The 14,801-nt window shown below is 42.3% G+C and overlaps 1 long non-coding RNA gene across 1 annotated transcript; it reads right to left on the bottom strand.

Annotated features, from left to right (window-relative positions):
• Positions 1–234: 234 nt before the first annotated feature.
• LOC146389216 (uncharacterized) lies at positions 235–3,838 on the bottom strand. The gene is made up of 3 exons (XR_014800133.1): positions 3,792–3,838; positions 746–827; positions 235–294 (listed from the first exon to the last, which is right to left on the bottom strand). It is a non-coding gene; the product is annotated as an uncharacterized LOC146389216 (long non-coding RNA).
• Between the last annotated feature and the right edge of the window lie 10,963 nt (positions 3,839–14,801).

Genomic DNA, 14,801 nt, shown 5'->3' with positions numbered 1-14,801 from the left:
AAAGTTGTTGGGATAAAGCACTAATAATTTTCCTTTGATCTTGAAAGGAGACACAAATTCCTTTGGGGCTGTGCAAAGAGGGGATCCAGTGCATAAATACACCAAACTACCTGCTGTGGTGACCTTTTGTGAATAAGCTGAAAGTAGCTGCAGCTTCTTTAGACATGACCAGTCACACAGACCTCTTTCACACACAAACCCCCCCCCCCCTTTTAACTCACCTAAAACCAGTCTCTCTACATGACCGCACATCCTGGTCAATTAATGTTTTCCAGCTCAGCAGTTAGACAGAAACTGTAAGATAGCACAGCAGTGAGGTTTGCTGCTTCTCCACCAGTAACAGCATCAGAGTGTTAATGTTTTAAAACACAACATTTTTCTGAAGCTCAGAAAGAGGAGAAATAGTACAGCTGCCATAATGTACAAATATTATACCAATATTAGAGTGAGACAGAGGGTCATATTGACTCACTCAAAGCATAATGTTATTATAATAATAATAATAATAATAATAATAATAATAATAATAATAATAATAATAATAATAATAATAATAATAATAATAATAATAATGGATTGCATTTATATTTACAATTCCACTATTCATTCACTCTCACATTCACACACTGGTGCAGGCAGCTACAGTTGTAGCCACAGCTGCCCTGGGGCAGACTGTGGCCACATCTCTTATGAATGATCAGTCCAAAATAAACTTAAATTAGCTTAATGTAAAACAGATACTTACCTGAATGGCCTATTTCATGAGGGTTTGCAAATTCTTGCTAGCTTCAGAAGATGCTCAGTTTGAATGCTGGAGCTGCAGTGGCCTGGGGAGATTTGGTGAATTTAACAGATTACTCTGCATGTGATACAGTCGAATCATGTTGCCACATATGTTGAGTTAAACACTTCAGCTGATATAAACATTTTCTTCTTTGATCTCAAAAATCAACACAGTCTCTCTGTGGTTTTTAGGGACATGATTACTTCTGTTCTGTTCCTGAAAGGTTATGTCTAAGCAATAATCATATTACTTGGATAGCATTGTGTGTGGAATGGTAGTGCAGGCTTTACCTCTGTTATTCTACATGTTGGTCTTAGTTCTGGCCAGCTGGGACATTTCCCCCCCTCAAAAGCAACATTATGAAACATGTAATCCATTATTGTGTAAATAGACCTCACAATGATTGTAGCTAAACTTATAACTTCAGTTCCTGAGGTCAGCATCATCACCCATACCCTAATGATATTAATAATATTACTGTGTTAAATTGGGCATCAGCAGAAGGGTCATCAGTTTTTGTTTTGAGAACTTTGTATTCTCAAGAATGAAAGAACTGCTGAATTTTGAGGAGGTAAATTTGCAAAATAAGCTGTTTGTAGAGATCGACTTCTTCTTTCTTTGAAATAGAAAGTTTTTCATGTATACTGCCCCATGTCTGAACCCTGACCTGAGTTCAGGGCTCACAGGATATCCTAGGATTTATTGCTGAGTACAGTTGCCTTTAACACTGTATCAGTGCTTTTATTAATGTAATGCAGTCATTAATAGTCACACTTTGCAACTCTCACTGACCAATCAAAGCAGTTTAGACAAAAGTCATATTTTAACCAAAGGTTCCTGTCAAACTTTATAGGATAGGATACTGGAGGAAACCAACACAGGGATTTGGAGAACATTCTCCCTGTTTCTCTTGAATGTGCTGTAATCACACAACTAATCACAAAAAATAACTTGGACTCATTGGTGTTTAATAATTATAGACTTATTTCTAATCTTTTATTCCTCATCAAAAATTGAAAACATTTTATTACAAGTAACTAAATGAATATCTTACATGTCGCAGTCTTTACTTTTCCAGGGAGGTTTCAGATCCAATCACAGCACAGAAACATCAGACTGAGTCCTGCTCAGTCTCAGTGCTGCCTTTGACACTATGGAGCGGGACATTTTAATTCAAAGGCTTCATGGCTCTGTTGGTTTAACAGGTGGGTTGATGGTTGGCTCTCATCATAGTGAAGACTTGAGGGGCTTTTGTGTGTCTATTAGCGGTTTAATATTTGCACAAATAAAAATTCAATCCGGTGTTCCTCAAGGCTCAATCCTTTGGGTCCATTACTCTTTAACATTTACATGCTCCCACTTGGTACTGTCAGAAAGAATCATAACATATCCTACTCTTCTTGTGCACATAATACTTATCAGTTTTCCTCTGATGATCTGACCTCTATTCAGAAACTAATGAGCTGCACTGATGGCATTAATTACTGAATGATTCACAACTTTTTAGAACTAAACAGATTGAAGACAGAAACATTTGCTGTTGGTCCAAAAAAGTCAGAGACAGAATATTTATCATTGCCTTTTCTAAAATGAAGTGGGTTCAGTGAAGAAGGGCAGAGATAGCTCAGTAGGTAGAGCGTTCGCCCCATGATCAAAAAGTTGGAGGTTCAAATCCATCGAACAGCTCGCCTAAGATGCCTACACACTGCTCCCCGGGCGTTGAATTGTTAGCTGCCCGCTGAGTTAGTGGGTTAAATGCAGAGGACTAAGCAATTTCCTACAGGATTAATAAAGTACACATTATTAACTTTAAACAGTTTGCTTGATATCAAAGCATAGACTATGCTTCCATATCAAGCAGGTTAGATTATTATATGCTCTATTTTCTGTACACTCCAAATCATCAGTAAGACGACTTCAGCACATTCAAAATGTACCAGTCGGAGTGCTTATGCAGAGATCTGACTATATTACCCCAGTATCAGGATCACTTCATTGGCTTCCAGTGCAATATAAAATGATTGTATTAGTTCCCAAAGCACTCTATGGTTTGACCTCCTACTACATCTTTGACTTGCTCACTGTTCAAATACCAGTCAGATCACTCGAAGTCATCAGCTGCAGATCTTTCAACTGATCGTAGATTGAGACCCAAGTGTGCCTCAGTTTCTGTGGTCCTGTTATTTGGAACACCTCTCCTACTGATCTGGGCACATCTTGTGCACATCTTTAGTCATTTTGGCCAATTTTTAACATAACCAAAATAAACAGACTTCCTCGCATATGTTTACTAAGACTGAAATGTCTTTGTCCGTGTGTGTTTTTTAAAAGTTGTAATATCTGTTTGGTACGGAGCCCCGCAGGGGACATGGGAGAAAAAAAAAATTAAGACGGACTTTTGCGAGATCTCGCAAAACAAACTCGGGATCTCGCAAAAGGTTTGCGAGATCTCGCAAAAGTTTTAGCCGCATTCTTCGTAGGCCGCCAGCTCGAAGCCGACCGGGAGGTCGAGGCGCGATGTGCCGGGAAAGCGGTGTTCCTCCCGGCTGTAGTAGGTCTCGACCTCTCGTTAGCTTCGAGATGGTGGGTGTCAGATCTCCGAAAACGTCGGAGCACTTTTGCAAATATGTGATGTCTTGTAAACCGAGCAGGTATCTGACGTTTACACAACTACATTCACGCCTCAAAATATCTTAAAAGTGTATTTTGTGACCCAGAAAGAGTAATATTACAACTAAGTAGCTGCCGCCATTGTTGGAATTCAACTTTTGCGAGATCTCGCAAAACTTTTGCGAGATCCCGAGTTTGTTATATTATAATATAATATTCTAAAACTAAAACCTAACAACTAACAACTAAAATGAAAAAAGCGAGCTCACTCTAGTAACTGACACTAACCCGAAAATCAAATTAAGGACGTCTAAATTATGATTTTAATGTAAGATTAAATGCTATAATAACCATGGTAGGCATTAACAGGGTTATTACTAGTATTATTATTGCTTACCACCAGTTTTACTCCCCAGATTAAGTTCCCTTGATGTGAGGTTTTCCTCTTCTTCTTTCTGCAGTGAAGTGAAATTTAAGTTGAAGATTCAGCTTTTTATTGCTGTGTTCAAGACCCATCCCACACTGAAAATGTGCAAGTGGTTAGAAGTGGACTTCCAGGGAGAGGTCATAGTTAAACAACGTACAAAAGGGCACTACATGTCTTGGATGAAGTGAGGTTAAAGCTGTACTAGTACCTCTCCGAGAAGAGATGAGGTTGAATGCACCAAATTTAACTCAGTTAAAGTTTTTGAGTTTTTAGCTTCCCATACTTGTGATCATACTTTGTATTTAAATGTCAAATAAAAGTACTTCAACTTCAACAGGTCATCATATTCTAAGGAGCTTGGAAAGAAAAGTGTCTTGACTTCTTCAAGTTTCTTGAAGATGTTTCACATCTCATCCGAGAAGCTTCTTCAATTCAGTTCAGTTCAATGAACTGAAGAAAATTTTTGTACTTCAACTTCTTCTGTTGCTGTGGTTAGAGTTGACCCTGTTTGCCCAAAGAGTAAACAAGGGGTACCCCACCTCTCACACTATGACAGCCGGGATAGATTCCAACCACCTACCCTGAACTGGATAAATGGAAGAAACTGGTTGGATAGATGGAAAAGGCTGATGCTCCATACAAACTAAGCTCACACAGCATACTGCTGAATGACAGAGGTGATGGGTGCTAAAAACTGGTCTCTTTACACCTATCAGTAATTACTGCAAATCAGTAATCTGGTAGTCCTTCCATAAATCCAAAACATACCTTATATGAATTTGGTTTATTTCCACTTAAAGATTTTCTTCTCCTACACCTTTGACCACCACCCAGTACTGATTTTGAAAGTCCTGTACTGGTATCAGCCTAAAGATATTTATAAAATCACTGTGAAAAGCAGAATTTACCAAAGACAAAAACACATATTTTCATAATTTATAAGAGAGTGACGCTTCTTTATTGAACATCCTGTATTTGAGACTTTCCAGTGTTGCCTCACCAGACAGTAAAGGGGACAACACTGAAATACAGATGAATTGTACCTGACAGCAGGGAAGTTGTAGTGAGGCAGTAACACTGTGTAAACAGACGGTGACATCAAGAGGTACACACAATGAAAAAACAACTGAGCAGAAAGGAGCACTGACAGGCAAAAACATGTTTCTACTTACTGCAGTGCCCTCTAGAGGACAAATGATATTATTTTCTTTAGAACAGTCCCACAAAGTGATGCTGAGTCTGTGGAACATTTGCTTCCTGTTTGGCAGCTTTTTGTATAGCATATTTCCACGTGCTGCCATAGACTCCAGCTGCAGATAGGGGGAATTCTGCAGTAGCAAACATGGTGTTTGTAGAATGACCACTCGGTAGCTTTCTTATGATGCTGCTTTATTGAACGTGTATCCAGCATGGGTTATAACAGCACAACAACGGGTGTGGCAGCTAAGAGAAGAACTGCACATAGACAGCCCTGCCGCAAAGCATGTCATGGTGGCATAAAGCCGCAACGCCCACCTGCTCGACACAGGCAACCCAGTATATGAAATCTCCCCCCCTTTTCATGTTATTTCCAATAACAAACCCCAAATAGAACAGCAACGACACAATGATAACATGTGACACTATAATAGCCTCTGGGCGGTTCTCTTAAGGACTGGGCACAATTGGCTTACTGTCGGCCTGAAGGGCAGTGTCCACAAAACAGGACTTATTAAACATGGTAAACCTTTAAGGTAATTAACTCAACCAGGTAACAGCAGTATTGGTTGCAGCTCAAAACATAAGTGCAAAACAGCAACAATACAACATTCCCACTCCCCAGTCCTTCTTTCTCTCCCATTACCCCAGTGTCTACAGATCCAGCCTCTTGACTGGCTTGCGTACCCGGCCGCACCTCGTGCGTAACTGATCCGGGACGTCGGCGCGAGTGGGTGCAAGCGTTGGGGCCAGACTAGGGGCCAAAGGTGGGGTCTCTGGAGTGGACGCACCAGCGCACTGAGATGGCAGCTCCTCAGTGTCCACAGTGGGTGTTGGAAGGGGTTGTGGCATAGCCCGTGGAGATGGTTCGAGGCGGAGATGGCGGCGGTCGCAGCACCGCACCTTGGGGTGTGGCAACGAGATAGGACCTCGGAGTGACGCTCTCCTTGGAGATGATGGCCGGTGTTGCCCAAGCCTTCTCCTGGTCCAGCTTAGTTAGGACAGCATCCCCTGGATGGAGTGGAGGTAGGGGCTTAGTACCATGGCGGCGGTCGTAGTAGAACGCCTGCTTGGCCTTCTGTCCAGCATCCCTTCGTTTAACCTCTCTTTTGTTGGGCCATTTAGGTTGAAGATTCTTCTCCAAGGTAGGCAGGGTTGTCCTGATCTTCCTCCCCATAAGTTCCGCTGGGCTGAAGCCTGTAGTGGTACAGGGAGTAGACCTAAAGCACATTAGTGCTATCAGTGGGTCATTGTGCCGGAGGATTTTCTTTGCAGTCTGTACTGCCCTCTCCGCGTGACCATTTCCCTGTGGGTGGTGGGGACTAGACGTTATGTGGGCGAAATCCATCTCTCTCGCGAAGGCCTGGAACTCAGAGCTGGAGAACTGAGGGCCATTGTCACTCACCACCTCGTCAGGGATCCCAAACCTAGCAAAGGTCGACTTCAGTTTCTGAACAACTTGGCCACTGGTCGTGGATGGTAGGTGCAGTATTTCCAGAAAACGTGAGTAGTAGTCCGACACAACAAGGTAATTATTCCGGTTGTGTTCACAGAGATCCAGGGCTATCCTTTGCCATGGACGATCCGGCAAAGGTGTGGAGATGAGCGGCTCCCTTGTCTGTGTTGGCCTCTGTACCAGACATGTGTGGCACTGCAGCACTGCATTCTTTAGCTCAGTGGAGAGCCCCAGCCACCACACAGATGAATTAGCCCTATCCCTGCACTTGGTGAGGCCTTGGTGCCCTTAGTTTGTGTAGAATGGCTGTTCTCTGTGACTTTGGAATGACAATTCTGCAGCCTCGTATAACCAGGCCGCCAGCCTCTGATAGCTCGTTTTTCACTTTCATGTACGCTTTAATATTCAATGGCACACTAGCTCCGTATGCAGGCCAACCCCTGCGTATGTACGTGATGACAGTCTGTAGTTCAACATCCGTTGCAGTGGCTGCTTTAATGCTTTCCATTCGGCTTGGGGACGCTGGAATGCCCTGTAACACGGTGGCTATGTAGCAGTCCACTTCACTGTGAGTGCTAGTGTCATCCTCAGCCCAAGTCTGTGGACTCCGTGACAACGTATCGGCGATGACAAGCGTTTTGCCAGGGACATAGACGGCCTCCGGCTTGTACCTCATGAGCCTCATCAGGAGGCGTTGACACCTCAATGGAACATTGTCAAGGTCCCGGCTGTTGACCAGGGGCACCAAAGGTCTATGGTCGGTCTCAAGCCTGAAGCGATCTAAGCCACATAGATACTTATCAAACTTCTCACAGGCCCAAACACTTGCCAAACACTCCTTTTCGATTTGTGCGTAGCGTGTTTCAGCCTCCGTGAGGCGTCTTGAGCAGTAGGCAACAGGTTTCCACTCTGCGCCATGAAGCTGAAGCAGCACAGCCCCAAGCCCGTAGCTACTGGCATCGGCAGATACGGCTGTGAGTCTGTTGACATCATAGAAGGCAAGAACAGGTGCTGATGTAAGCGCTCTCTTAATGTTCTCGAAGGCTGCCTGCTGTGGGTGGCCCCAGGTCCAACTGTTTTTGCTTTTAAGCAACTCGTACAGTGGCTGGCATACTGTGGCAAGAGCAGGAATATATCTGCCCAGGTAATTAACCATTCCTAGGATCCGTTTAAGCTCTTGCACATTTTCTGGTGACGGCAGCTGAAGAATGGCGTTCACTTTCTCAGGGTCTGGCCTGACCCCAGAATAGTCGATCAGGTGCCCTAGGAAGCGAAGCTGGCTCTGTCTGAAGGAGCACTTCTCTCGGTTGAGCTTCAATCCGGCTAACTCAATGCGCTGCAGCACCTTCTCAAGTCGGGTGTCGTGTTGTTCCATGGTGGCCCCATAGACCAGGATGTCATCCATAAAGACCTCCACACCTTCGAGCCCCTCTAAGGTCTCCAACATCTTTCGCTGAAAGATCTCTGGTGCACTTGTTATCCCAAAGGGCAGCCTCTTAAAGCAATACCTGCCAAATGGCGTGATGAATGTCGTTAGTTTGCAACTCTCGTGATGCAACGGGATCTGCCAAAATCCACTGGCTGCATCCAGCGAGGAGAAGACCGTTGCCCCACTCAACCTGGACATGGTTTCCTCAGGGGTAGGCAAGATATATCGCTCTCTTTTGACAGACTTATTCAGTTTTGTCAGATCAACGCAGATCCTGGCCCTTGCTGTGTTCTTCTTCAAGACAGGCACCATTGGGGAACACCATTCAGTAGGTTGGGTCACCCTCTCAATGACACCATGGTTCTCCATTCTTTGTAGTTCCTCCTTCACTTTCTGCAGCATGGGGAAAGGCACACGGCGTGCCGTATGCACCGCGTATGGCACAGCATCGTCCCTTAACTGAATTTTGACTGGTTCAGTTTTTAGTGTTCCGTGTTCACCGTAAAGTGGTTGGTTCCTGGTGGCAGTGATCGTTGCTTCATCAATTCTTCTCACCAGGTTCATCTGCACTGACAAGGAGCGGCTGAGAAGGTTGCTAACTCTGCGTCCACGAACCACATACACCTTGGATAGGTAGTCTTTGCCTTTATAACTTATTGTGGCCTTTAAGTAGCCGAGACATAACAGCTCTCCTCCGGGGCTATCTAGAGGGAGATTAGAAGGCTCTAGTGTTCTCTTATGAGCAAGTGTGTGGAACGTGTCTTCATTTATGATAGTGACATCTGCTCCTGTGTCAATCTTAAATTCTACTGGGGCAGAGTCTAGCAGTAACTGCACAGTCCATGCTTCACTATTTCCTTTTGCATTACACACTGAGCCTAGAAAATATGAGGCCTGCTCGCTTTTCTCTGTCTCTGTAACCTCATTCACTGATCTGGTGTTACGACACACCCTGGCCCAGTGTCCAATTTTTCGGCAGCCATGGCAAACAGATTTTGCTGCCGGGCACCTTTCATCCCTGGCATGCTGTGTCTTCCCACATTTACCGCATTTCTTGTCACGCCCCGCCCATTTTTTTTCCGCGGGTAGCCTGCCTTGCTGTTGTTGTTGTGATTTCCAGTCCATGCTTTTCCGTTTATCCCGTACCTCCTGTACTGAGCCTCCCGCATCTCCCTGCAAGCTGACCGGCGCTGCAACCTCCTCTGACTGTCTGACGATCTGGGTCGTTTGCGCCAACGTGAGGTCCTTCATCAGCTGTAGCCTGCGGGAGAGGTCCTTGTCTCGTATCCCGACCACAATACGATCGCGGATATTTTCCTCTTTACATGCACCAAACTCACAGTGCTCTGAGGGGTCATACAGGGCTCGGATAAAACTCTCCGCCATTTCGCCTGGCCGCTGGACACGCTGGTGAAAACATGCTCTCTCATGTATAATGTTCCTCTGCGGGAAAAAATACTCGTCGAACTTCCTCATTACGACGGGGAAGTCGTCACGACTTTCATCGGCGGCGATGATGGAAGTCGTCACGACTTTCATCGGCGGCGAAGGTGAGTGACTTGTAAATGTTCTCTGCTTCATTTCCCATCGCGTAGATTAGGCAGCTCACCTGTACTTGTCCTTCGTCTTTGTGGAGTTTCGTTGCGATCCTGTAGCGCTCGAAACGCTGTTTCCAGTCGGGCCATTCCGTCGGCTTATCGAAGGGGAAGCTTGTCGGGGGATTAAACTTAGCCATTCTGTTGTTTTCTCCCTTATGGCGTAATTCCGGCGATGGTCCGGGTCACTTCTGACACCATGTAGAATGACCACTCAGTAGCTTTCTTATGATGCTGCTTTATTGAACATGTATCCAGCATGGGTTATAACAGCACAACAACGGGTGTGGCAGCTAAGAGAAAAACTGCACATAGACAGCCCTGCCGCAAAGCATGTCATGGTGGTGTAAAGCCGCAACCCCCACCCGCTCGACACAGGCAACCCAGTATATGACAGTGTTAGAAGCAGAACTGAAGTTTTATTTTGTCATAAAGATGGTAAACTTTTTAAACACTAACTTTTTACTAACTTTTTAAACCATCTCCTGGGTCTGGGGGCAGATTCCCCCTCATGGGGTGCTGGGTTATAAATTGTGTGTACTGCGTTCATTTCAGTGTGTTTCCATGTTGGGTGAGTGATGAGAAGGAGCCTGCGGCCGGAGCAGCAAGGCTGCAGGCTCCTTCTCATTAATCTCCTCCTTATTAATATCCCTCAAGTGACAAAATCACTTGAGGGATATTAAAGGTAACAGAGTTTGTAGTCGATATTTGTTTTTTCCTGGATGAGCCTCAGGTCTGCTGCAGAGTCAATGTTCCACCCGTTGAGATTGAACAAGCGGTCATAAACTGACCAGCTGACATCGTAGTACACCTTTGTATTGGTTTGGCTTGTAATAAGTCTGATTCATTAGCTTGTGTAAGCCTGTTGGGGAAGGAATAAAAGTACATAACAAGCTAAACAAGTTATTTAGGAGCTGTTAATGCTTCATGGTGAGTCGTCTTACTTGAACATGTGACACCAGCATCTTCACCATGCCCACAGTTATGTTTCCCAAATGCTCTGTGTCAACACTCGGTTAGAGAGCTTTCAGTTCCTCAACAGGCCACATTATTGACCCAGACCCAGCAGGTCTGATCTGACTATCTGTCAGACAGATATAACAAAGATTCAAAATCCAAATATTTCCCACAGAACAAAAACAGGAATTTGCTACATGGGAGAATGGACCAACCTGCAACAGGTGAAGATGTCATGAAGAGAAAAGAGACTAGAGGGAAGAATCAAAACTATGCATCAGTGTGTTAACAGAGAATGTATTAAAGCACATGTTGTTTTCAGTGTAAAGCAATAAATAGTTACAATTGTTGTGCAATGAATGACTGAGACCATGGCTGCATTTCTATTTTGTCCATGTAAAATTCTACGTTATAAATTGTTTTAAAAAAACAAGAATTTCAGTTTCACTTTCACAATTTCTCCACGTTTCCAGAAGCGTTATCTAAAAAAGGACACAAATTCCTTTTGGTGCTGTGCAAAAAGGGGGATCCAGTTCATAAATACGCTGAGCTACCTGCTGTGGTGACCCTTTGTGGATAAGTGAGCAGCTGAAAGTAGCTGCTGCTTCTTTAGACATGACCAATCACCAATCTGAAGCTACATGAGCAGTGATGCACATCAGGAGAAACAGTAAAGCTACCATAGTGTACAAATATTATACCAATATTAGAGTGAGACAGAGGGTCATATTGACTCACTCAAAAGATAATGGTATGTGTTATGAATCATCAGCCCAAAATAAACTTAAATAAGCTTAATGTAAAACAGATACTTACCTGAATATTGGACAGCTTTAATATTTTCTTCAGTATCAAAGTAACACAAGGATATTTTAGGTTGATGAATATATAACAGAATCCGCCAATAGCTGCTATTTTCAATATGCCACAGTGTAAACAATACAGGCTAAAAACTGTCTTACAGTGCTAGCAGCTACTAGTAGCGTATTTCATGAGGGTTTACAAATTCTTGCTGGCTTCAGAAGATGCTCAGTTTCAATGCTGGGGAGATTTGGAGAATTTAACTGATTACTCTGCATGTGATACAGTAGAATCATGTTGTCACATATGTTAAAGAGTTAAACACTTCAGCTGATACAAATGTTTTCTTCTTTGATCATAAACACCAACACAGTCTCTCTGTGGTTTTTGGGTTTTCTGTTTTGTTCCTGAAAATTTATGTTTAAGCAATAATTATATTACTTGTTTAGCTTTGTGTGTGTAATGGTAGTGCAGTCATTACCTCTGCTATTCTACATGTTGGTCTTAGTTTTGGCCAGCTGGGACATTTCCCCCCCTTAAAAGTAACAAGTAATCCATAATATAATCCATTTCTTTTTAAATCAACAAAACCCACAATGATAACTGATTACTGAAGATAATGATAACTTCATCAGTTCAGTTTACGAGTTTAGCATAGTCAACAATACCCTAATAGTACTGAAAAAATACCATCTGTTCTGCATTTCTGTCAAAAAATGCAGAACAGCTAATTATCAGGAAGACAAATGTGCAAAATAAGCTGCTTTTAGAGATCAACTTCTTCTTTCTAGATGAAAGCTTGAAAAGTCAGCAAAGAACTTATCTGCATATTGCTTTAAGAAATGGTTCATCATGCTACTGTCGTTCTAACTTGATGAAGAAATGCTCCATTCATTTTTGACTTATTCAGTAATTTTCAGACATGTGATACAGTGATGCACATCAAGCAAGGTGGTTTTGGGTGCTTGATGTACTTTATGTACTTTGTGTACAAAAACATAATTCCACAAATATTACAATAAAAACAAACTTAAATATGAAACCTATAAAAACTGAGATGACGTTCCCCATTTTCAAACTGAAAAGATACTCACTCCAGAAATTGACACTAAACAGGAAAAAAAATTAAACAAGCCTAAATGAAAATATTTTTTGACTACTGTCGAATTCAAATATATCACCATCATCATGGCAGACACTAATACACCACACCAGTGGTATTATTGCTCACCACCGGCTCTACTCGCCAGATTTGGCTCCTTGTAACTTCTCCCCTTTCCCTTCCTACAGTGAAGTGAATTTCAAATTCAAGTGCAGTTTTATAATTCAGTGTTTGAGATCCAACCCACACTGCAGATGTGCAAGTGGGTAGAACCGCACTTCCAGGGAGTGATCTGAGATGAGCATTACTATAAGCTTCCCAGAGCTTTCTGAACTCGGACTATGTGAGAGTGGATGTGGTTTTATGAAGAACAGCACAATGTTTTTCCCCCAAAATATAGTATTTAAGTATAATTGAGCTATTTGTATATATTAGAGCTATTTCTTTTGTCTTCTCTGAACTTTGTAGTATATTGAATTATTTAATTTAGTTCAGTCTGTTACTATCAATGTCTTGGAGCAACTGTAACCACATAATTTCCTTAGGCATTAATAAAGTATTCTCAGTATTCAGTTTAACCTTTATTTAACCAACAGAACACATCCTGTCTGGAGCACGAAGTTGGTTTGCAGGGTCAAATTTTCCACTATTTTCTCTATTACAAAGTTAGAACCCACTCTCACCAACCAGATAACTCTACCTGTCTTTACCTGATACATGTTGTTCACTATTATTCTGTGTGAAAAAATATCACTGTGGGCACGACCACTTTAATATTGAAAGACATACCTAAAGCCTAAAAGTATTACATTGTGAAATACACACTTCTCCAAAAATTCTTTGTTTATGTGGGTTATAATGATAATATATTATGTGCATAGAAGGCAAATGAAAACTTCCCACAGGGCATCCAGCAATCAGACAGATTTTAGACAGAAAAGAACATCTTCAGATATCGGTGGGGCTGGTTAACTGTCAAGAGTGTGGGTGTGGGTGATGGGAGTGGGACATCTAGCCCTGAGCCAGAGGTTTGATCTGTGATCAATTACATGTTGGCTAAAAAACATAAACACGTTATTTTCTTTTCTAATAGTGGTAAAGTCAAACAGCTTTATCTGCTCTAGCGCTCTGAATCAGCACGTGGACCAAACCAAAACATGAAATAAGGAGGGTCATGAAATAATGTGGGGTCAGAAGCTGACTGGATTTTATTCTTTGCTCCCAAAAACAAATGAAAAAATGCTAGAAAACAAACACGTTTTAATGTAAACATTATTTTATGCTGACAGGGCAATAATATTCACACAAAAAACAAAACTGAATCTTCTACTCTTGTCTGGAGCCCCTGTCAGGCATGGGCCCTGCAACAGGCAGAGCACCTCATTGAACAAAGCACTGATCTCAGACACAGGGCAGACAACCACCAGTTGATCTAACATGCATATTTGTGGACAGTGGGAGGAAGCTGAAGCACCCAGATGACCTTAGATGGCAGTATGGTTTATATCCTTCTTGCTGTGAGACAACAATGCTAACCACTCAGACAGCAAAACAAGAAAATGTTGGAGTTTTTTTGGACAGTTACTTGCTTTTTAACGATTAAACCAGTAGTTTTGTGGAGGGTTGCTGCCCCCAATCAGAAACCATCACTAAATTAAAGTAAACTTTAGCACTAAAGGCATTATAAAAATGATCCATACCTTTGTTACCTCTACTATAACTCAGGATTGCCCAGTTTCGCTCTTTTTTGATTGAAGATGGTTCGAAACCCCGCTGCGTGGTACAAAGAAAAACACACCACTCCCATTTAAGCTCAATTGCACTGGCTACCTGTGAAATTTCGATTGAATTCAAAATTATATAATTTGTTTATAGACCCCCTCTATGGTTCAGCTATACAATTTATCACAATTTTTTAACTACAGATTTTTGCCTCAGGTAACTCAGACCATCCTCGCAGCATCTTCTAACAGTTTCCCATTCTCACCTAAAAGCTAAAGGCACCTTGTCCTTTGCTGTTATTGCCCCCAGGGTCTAGAATTGACTGCAATACCACAATAAAAACTTGTCAAACAACTCAGAAATAGCTTTATAAAGACCCGTTACCTGTTTTCACTTGCTTTTATTCACATCTGAGGCTTCATGGTTTTGTTACGTCTACTGTGAACATTTGTCTTATTAATTTCTTACTAGTAGAGATGAGAATTGAGAACTAGTTCTTGTAGAGAACCGGTTCTCTTGTGACTGTTGTGGTCTGAAATTGGGTTTTTGTAGACCTGCAATGTAAATGTGTTTACTTTGGAAGCACTTTTGGTCATCTCCTATTATTATATTGTGCTACATAAATAAAACTGACTTAAATTGACATGTTTATTTATACTGGCTATATAATGGCGCTAAAAAGAAACATTAAAAGTCAGAAAACCTGAAAACGTTTAGATAG

Source organism: Perissodus microlepis, chromosome 4 (genome assembly GCF_051167445.1).
Source record: "Perissodus microlepis isolate ML-2025 ecotype Zambia chromosome 4, ASM5116744v1, whole genome shotgun sequence".
In the NCBI taxonomy this organism is placed as follows: Eukaryota; Metazoa; Chordata; class Actinopteri; order Cichliformes; family Cichlidae; genus Perissodus; species Perissodus microlepis.
The sequence above is the reverse complement of the archived record's forward strand: the minus strand, read 5'-3'. Positions and strand labels throughout refer to the sequence as shown.